The sequence below is a fragment of the Lygodium microphyllum genome, chromosome 29, assembly GCF_053477565.2.
Source record: "Lygodium microphyllum isolate KBCC chromosome 29, Lygodium_microphyllum_v1.1.10, whole genome shotgun sequence".
In the NCBI taxonomy this organism is placed as follows: Eukaryota; Viridiplantae; Streptophyta; class Polypodiopsida; order Schizaeales; family Lygodiaceae; genus Lygodium; species Lygodium microphyllum.
This window is the reverse complement of record NC_141163.1, coordinates 29,873,767-29,882,571: the sequence shown is the minus strand read 5'-3', so window position 1 is coordinate 29,882,571 and position 8,805 is coordinate 29,873,767.

The window sequence follows — 8,805 nt, the reverse complement described above, 5'->3', positions numbered from 1 at the left end:
AGTCCTATGTGTGGGATAAACAAATTGAAACCTCACTCTAGATGCTACTTACTAGAGCAAATCCTATTGTAATCAATCATATGGTCTAATGCACATGTGTTTTAAATTTAATGCTTTGGAAGTTAATCTAATACCATCTAGGATTTTTCACTCTTTTTAAATTTTAAGATAAAATAAGAATAGCCGATATGCACCTCAATGTTGGCGCATGTGTTTTGCGCAGCATGGTGGACAAAAATGTATCTGCAGCAAATGTTGTGCAGTGCGCTCCCAGCGTGCAAATGAATATGTGCAAAGGGAAAGAGGTTATAAGGAAGATGGCAGTTCGTCATGCACTCAGGCATGTTGGAGGGTATGAAAGTTTTCTTAGTTTCTTGAGAGTCATTCATCGCTTGGATGGGCTTGAGAAGCAAGTGAAGGCACTATTTTGACGTCAAAGGGCTTCGATTTCTCTTGGCGAGAGCATTGGTAGTTGTCTACAGAAGATTAAGAGAATTTTGGAGGAGAAATACAAAGGGAACCTTTGTGATGGGGTGAGGATACATGATGAGTTAGAAGAAATCAAGGGTTACATAGGGGAGATATATGACCATGTCCGAAAATATTGGCCACGTATTGGATCCTTGGATGATCATGATGAGAAGATGAAAGATCTTATTGACAGTGTTGGTCATATAGAGGATGGTGTATGTGAGTTAATTGCGCACAAGAATGAGAACGTTTCCCTTGATGTGCAACTTACTTCTTTGAAAGTTTGTCTTAATAGGTTTTTGCCAATGTTAACCCAGATGAATCGCCGTGTGGGGTCATCCCCTTACACTCGAGAACATTGCCCTTGATGTGCAACTTGCTTCTTTTAAAGTGTATCTAGATGGTTTTTTGGCAATGTTACCTTGGATGAGTCGCCGCATAAGCACATCCTTGAAAATCTCCATTTTGAAGAGCATTGTCTATGTCTTCCAAATTGAAAATCGCCACATACTTGATATATATAACCTCTACAAGACTTTTTAAATGAGTTTGTTGTATTTGATTCGATTGATGAAAATTTCCATTTTGAAAAAAAAAATCTATCTCTTCCAAATTATTAAAAAATTTTGAACTCATTTTAATAGTTTATTTTTTTATATTTTCACCTTAGTATTCATTTGTCTTTGAGCATCGAACACCTTTGGATCTTCAACACATTCAAGCCTTTGGCAAGACCTATGTATGGATGTAGACGAACAAACATCCATTAGCAGGGCCTGGAGAGAGAGAGAGAGAGAGAGGGCGTGGGTGAAAAGGAGGGAGGTTAGACAATACTTAACTGGCCTTTGTTGAGTGATATGTGCATGTGCTAAGGCATGGCCATATATGCATTTGGTTATGCGTGTTGGGCCTAATACGTGTGTATTCTTTCACTTTCGAGTCCAAGATATCCTCGAGACTAACATATCTTCAAGTTTGAGTGATGCTTGATGGGCCTTTAGTGAGTAACATGTGCACATGTGGATGAATGGACATCCATTGGAGAGGAAAATCATTAATTGGCTTTTGGCGAGCACTATGTATGTATGTGCTCATGCATGGTTGTTTACACGTGTTCATGCATGACTATTATTTTGTCTTTGAGTCCAAGACACTTTCGATCTAGGGTTTTCAGTTACAAATGTGTTTATCGATTGTGTCTTCAATGGCTTTGAGATTTCTCTATTGGGACTCTTATACTCTATTGAAAGTTTCGTGTAGTTATCATGGAACAAAGCAAAGCAATGGACAATGTTCCAGACATAGTGCATTCGACTCCATTGAATGCAATTGAGTCGGTTGAATTAAAGAAAACAACCACAACATCATCTCGTCGACGCTTGCCTGCTTAGAGCAATTCGCATGGGTATGGGAGATAGTTATTCTAATTGTATTTGCGTCAAGATATTATGTACTTTTTGGGGAGATAGTCATTTGTGTATTTTTTTGTAGCCAAAATGTGGAGTTTAATAGAGTGAATAAAGTTAACATGCGAAAGATGAAAGAAGTGGCATGTTACTAAATCCACAAGGACATCAACGATTCGAAGAAACACAAAGGCTGCTTCAAGTTCTTTGGATTTTAAACTTCTCGAGACCAAGATGAATGAGTTGATGGAATTGCATATAAGTTTATCCACACGTGTCAATCATGTGCTTGCCATTTACTCTGCAAAGTTGCATGAACAAGCTAAAGATTTGTACGGTGTTGTGTGCGAGACAAAGCACACCGAGAGTGTTCTTCAACAAGTCTCGAGTGGTTTGGGTGGTAAAGTGAGGGAACTTTCGGCAATTGTCTCTGAGACAAGCAAGTTGATGAATTTTTTTATGAATGATATGTGGGCATTGTTTTGGGGGTTTGAAGATGACCACGAGCCAAAGGGGTTGTCGACTACTATTCTTGCAGTTTCAAATGAATGTTAATAGGTTTAATGCCTTGCTACAGTGATTGAATCATCAAATGAACGGTCACAATTGAGGAGGATTTGCTCGGATGAGGCTTATGATCTATTATTGTCTCGCTTATATCTTATTTTAAAGTGCTTGGGCCAGTGTTTTTTTTGTGATGATGTGTGCTTCCTTTTTGTAATGCTTATATTGGTTTTAATGTAACGATGTGATACCTCTTTCTTGAGGCTTGATCTATAAAAGAATTATTATGTCTTGCAATGTGGATACAACTTTATTGATTTTTACAATGTAATGCATGCGAGAGTAATATTCTCTAATTGTAATGTTTGAATATTCACCTCTCTCTCTCTCTCTCTCTCTCTCTCTCTCTCTCTCTCTCTCTCTCTCTCTCTCTCTCTCTCTCTCTCTCTCTCTCTCTCTCTCTCTCTCTCTTTTTCTCTCTTTTAAAGAGTTTGTAAACATTGATTGCGTTTATAATTCTATGTATGTGTCCATTGTCTCTTTGTTGAGGTTTAATCTATAGATAGACTTATTAAGTCTTGCAATTTAGAGAGAAAAATTCATTGATTTTTGCAATGTAGTACATATCAAAGAGTAATATTCTCTTGGATATGGACATCTCTCTCTCTCTCTCTCTCTCTCTCTCTCTCTCTCTCTCTCTCTCTCTCTCTCTCTCTCTCTCTCTCTCTCTCTCTCTCTCTCTCTCTCTCTCTCTCTCTCTCTCTCATATATCAGTTTCAATGTCTAGGAACTTGATATGGATTGGAATAATGTGCATTCTTTCTCTTTTGAAGAGTTTGTAAATATTAGATACATTTTTATTTTTAAGTATATTGCTTGTTTCTTAAGGTTTGATCTATAGAAATACTTATTATGTATTGCAATCTATAGAAAAGAGTTCATTGATTTAAGAATCCTAACGTTTTATATATATTGCACATTCATGTTGAAGAGTGATGTTTGGGTTTGAGTTATAGGCTTTGGGGGATCACTTGCCAATTAGATTTAGTTTTTTTTCGTGTGTCTTTGGATTAGATATCTAATTGTATAGAACATATAAAAATATATTATGATTCTGATTTTGACTACTATTATTCATTGCGCACAAGAGGATTGTATTGATTTAAATTGATGTAGTATTTTGGATTATGTGATTCTAGATTGATTCTACTTTTAAGTCTTTTTTAAATTACTAATCCCAATCAAGTCTCTCCTTGAAAGAATGCATGGTCTCTCTTGATCTGTAGGCTTTGTGAGAATCCAAACAATATGGGATTTTCGCATCGAACAACTAGCAAGGATTATGCGTTACATATTCATAAGCATAGACTCAACTCTACACGACATAGACGACAACAGGTTGCTAGGCTTAGGGCTCAAATGGCAAAACATGACCGAAGGGGGCACAAAGAGATGTGTTCTACCATAGTTGAGTGTCATAACGTTTTGCAAGGAGAGGCTCTAAATCATGGTAGCTTGATTCATGAGGGACTTCATAGTTTGATTGAGCAACAATTTGCTAATGATTATAATTGTGATGCTGAAAATCACCAAAATCTAGGAAATCATGTGATTAAAGAGTCACATGTCAATAATGCTCCAACCTTTAGTCCTGTAAATGGAGGTTTTTGCTCCATTTTATGTGCTTTGCCTGCAATGGATATTCATCATGCGACTACAATATTGCTATTTCAAGACCCGATTGTGCATTCCATGGAGAGTCTTTCTGAGATGTGTGAGCAATGTTTGCTAAATTGTGGAGATGTGAGACTCAAGTGCTACCGTTGCAATATCCACCACAGTTATTGCATGATTTATTGCATGGTATGCATCCTCAAAGTAGAGTATTTAAAAATAATATACGAGCATATAATAGTACTCTTGCATTTGTGTCACTTGGTGCCAATGTTGATGAGCTTTTGTCTGTTGTGGGAAATTCTTATACCTTTAGAGTGCATGGCTTCATTATCATCGTCGTATAGGCCCTTTGATTCCTAATGTGCAACAACAGGAAAGGCCAAGATTTGCGCAACTTTATGTTCATGATACTGAGCATGAGTTATCTAATCGGTTGGATGTTATGCCTAATTTATTGCCAAATTTGCTTGGGAAGCTTCAGTCTATGATGTATCAGCACAATGCATATGCACAAGCTTTTAGATCTGTGGGTATGCAATTGCAAAACAATCCCTTGCATGATTTGAGAATGACTATTTTTGGGGGTTCAACATGCTAATAGACAATACTCAGCTCCAGTGGCAACTAAGGTTGCGACTATCATGCCAGGACAAGGCGATGAGAATACTCTTGATCGTCGAGACATACATGTTTATAGTCGAGATGGACGATGTATTTCTATTTCAAACTTGCATAGGGCATATATGCCAATGCTATACGTTCTTCTTTTTCCTATGAATGATGATGGTTGGCATGTAAAGATACCTTATAGTGGTATTAATGTTCCAATTAATATACATGGATTGTCTAATAAGGACCATGTTACTCAGATGCAATTTTATGCATTTCGACTACAAGTGTGTGAGGACACTGAGGTGTGCGTGTTGCAGGGTGGTCCATTGTTGCAACAATTTATTGTTTATGCTTACTATAGTATAGAGCAATGTGTAGGTTGGCTTGGTGTCGTCAAAATCAATCGGTTTTATGCTCGAAAGTTTATAAGGTCTTAGCAAATATGATGGGAGTGATGGATGACGGACCAATGGGAATTATTAGTACCTCTATTAGTAATTGAAGTTATACAATACTATAGTGCGGATCCAATTGTAGAGACAGGTGATAGCTCATTTTTATACTCTGTAGAGTATTTAAATACACTAGATCTTGGAGGTGGATTTCCTCCCCATCTATTGCTGCTAAAGATGAATGCACCTATTATTCTGCTTAGGAACTTAAATCCAGCAAAAGGTTTGTGTAATGGTACATGGTTGATATGTAAGGCATTCAATAAAAAGGTGATAGATACTGAGATAATAACAGGGACAAATGTAGGGGGAACGAGTTTTCATTCCTAGGATCACTCTTATTCCTAGCACCTTGCAATTTCCGTTTACTTTGAGGCAGAGACAATTTCATGTTCAACTAGTGTTTACTATGATGATCAATAAGTCGCAAGGCCAGACGTTGTTTGTTATTGGTCTTTACTTAAAGACACCAGTATTTCCACATGGGCAGTTGTATGTTGCATTTTCAAGGTAAAATCTTCATGCGTTGTGAGAGTCTTACTGGATGAGGATGGAAGCATTGTGGATGTTACGACGAACGTTGTGTACAAGGATGTACTTCAAAAGATGCAATAAGATGCATTGCTTTTTTGCATAGATGTATTTTTTGGAGAGTGGAATGATATGCTTGCATTTTTGCAGAGATGTATCTGTTGAATTTTGATGGCTTTGTAGTCCCTGCTTGGCATATATGTGAAATGGCCTTTGTGCTATATTCAATTGGCATATACTCGGTGGTAATTGAGTATATATTTTCTACATTGTATGTAAGTGTTTGCTTGACTTTTGCAGATGCCTACTCCAAGCTGGGGCTATTATCCAGCTTCTGAGTATCAGAAGGAACTACAGTGTATCTTGCGTGCAGTGACAACACATGATATTATAAGAAGAACGCTTGCAAGGGTCATTGAGCGTTTATATGATTATGTCAATATAGAGATTTTACTTCCAGTTTTTATTGAGGTGGTGCATTGTGGGTATACTTAGTGTTTTTGAGTGCATATGGGTGAAGCTAAGCAAAGGTTTCGACGATTTCACACTGATAGAATACCGAGGGGTGGCCGGCGTATGAATTTAAGGACCTCAATTGTTTTGTGACTCTACATGAAGCTGTGACAATGTCTACCAATGAGTGGTTTGCAAATATTAAGCCATGTATTGTTATTCTAATGTTAAGTAATCTTTGTCGATTGTTAGATGTATTCACGTTTACATTGTGGGATTTTAAAATTTTAGGTGCAAGAAAGAGAGGAAAGACTATCATATCCCCTGTACCATCACCAGGACGAAGAGTGGCAATGGGACTTGATTCACTTGAGCATGTTGTGTTGGAGAATGGAATTTTTCCCATTGATTTCTCAAAGAAAAGAAAGCCTCATTTTGGTTAGGCCCCATGGAAAGTTTCAACATTTTTGTAGCATTTGGATGTAGATGCATAGGTGTAATCAAGAAGTGACACTTTGTGGTTTGTTGATACTTGGATTTATGGTACAAAGTTATCGGCTCTAGAGCAAGCTTTGGTTTTGGGCTTTGCTTCACTTGTGTGGATTGTTAATACTGCTGAGAGTCTGTATTTGATGCTTGGATATGCTTAGAGTTTGTGGTTCAGCAATGTTATTTCTGATTGTAACATCCAAGGATCATGTAGAGGTACTTCTAACTGTTGCGCAAAGCAAGTATGGATGCAATTACAATGTCGGTACATGGTCATTGCATGTATATATAAGTCTATGTATCCCTAAATGCATGTTTGGCCTTTTGTACATGCGTGTAAGAGAGAGAGAGAGAGAGAGAGAGAGAGAGGGGGGGGGGAGCGTGAGTGAGTGAGTGTGAATAGAGAGGGGAGAGGTGTAAAAGGGGTGAGAGATAGAGTAGAGGAAAGGGATAAAAGAGGGGAGGGAGGGAGAGGTGAAAAGGGGGGAGGGAGGAAGAGATAGAGGTTGTGGAGGGAGAAGAAATATAACAAGGGAGGAGGGAGAGAATGAGGATGATAGATGTGGGAAAGAGAGATGGGTAATAAATATACAAGAGAAGAGTCGCAAATGGAGAGGGGGGTAAAGACATGTAGGGAGAGGGAGGAAGAGGCAAAAAATAGTGAGAGAGATTGGGGATAGAGAGAATATAGTAAGCAAGCATATGGTTTCTTGCACTCAAGGATACAAAATATGCACTTTGTATGTCTTTTGCTACTTCTAGATATCATGCAAAGTGCATATGGATAAAGTTTATAAGTTTGGTGCATAAAAGGCATTGCATACATATGTGAGTCTCTATACACCTAGATGCAAATGCGTATCTATCCTTTTATACATGTGTACGAGAGAGAGAGAGAGAGAGAGAGAGAGAGAGAGTGTGTGTGTGTGTGTGTGTGTGTGTGTGTGTGTGTGTGTGAAAAGATAGGAAGAGATGTAAAAATTGTGTGGGAGAGGGGTCGCAAACAAAGAAGAGGCATAGAGCAGGGGAGGGAGGAATACATTGTGGATATACTCAGCGTTTTCATGTGCATATGGGTGAAGCTAAACAGGATAAGAGGTTTTGACGATCTCACATTGATAGAGTACCAAGAGGGTGGGCGATGCATGAATCTAAAGACCTCGATTGTTTTGTGACGGTGCATCAAGCTATGACAAAGCCTACTGAGTGAGAGAGAGGGCGAGCGAGGGAGGGAGAGAGTGATTGAGTGAGTGAGTGTGGATACAAAGGGGGGAGGTGTAAAAGGGGGAGATAGAGGGGTTGAGTAGAGGAGAGTAAAGCATGTGATGTTTTTGTGATAGCTTACCCACTGTGAGATAGGGAAGTCACTTCCCTTGCACCCCGTTTCGTGGCAGCGAAGCTGCCATGAAGTGGGATAGCATTCCAAGGAATGCTAGTTTTTAGAAAGCTTGTTCTTTTGCCATGGTAGAAGAAGAAGGTGCAACTTCATGTCAACCCCTACAAAAGCTACCATAGCCTACACCTTCATCCTCCTCCAAGTGAGCCCATTATACTTCCATATGTTAATGCCTCTCATATTAAGATAGTAAACAATTAAATCTTCCCTCACATCATCACCATTAAATCCCATATGTGCCCACCTCATAGAGCATACCTAGTCATTGACCTTGTAATTTTTGTCCTATTTTCTTTCTTCTCATGTCTTCTTTCCACTAAGGTTTTAAAACCTTAAATGTTGACATGCCTACTAAAGACTAGTCCATAACCTTTTGTGATGTTTGAATCAAGAGTATTTTTTCTTTAACTTGCTTTCTTCTCATGGTTGTACCATCAACAAGCACCCTTAGCTTTGTGGAAAAATTTTCAAGGGCCAAGCTTCCAACTTGGCAAAGTAAGATGTCACTATTAATCATGAAAGAAGACATATTGAGTGTTGCCTTAGGCGACAACAAACCCCCCATGAAACCTCATGAGTTGAAAGCTTGGGACAAAAAAGAATTAACATCACTTCATTTGTTGATTATGTATATATGCATTAATCGAGTATGGTTAGATGCATTTAAGTAATTCCTATTGGGTTTTACATAAGCTATCCATTGTACTTAAGAACGTCTAGTAGTTAAACCTATATTGACGTATGTCTGATGCATCTAGTTTAATCCATATATACCCATTATACATCAGCTATCCATTGCACTCGAGGAGTTCTC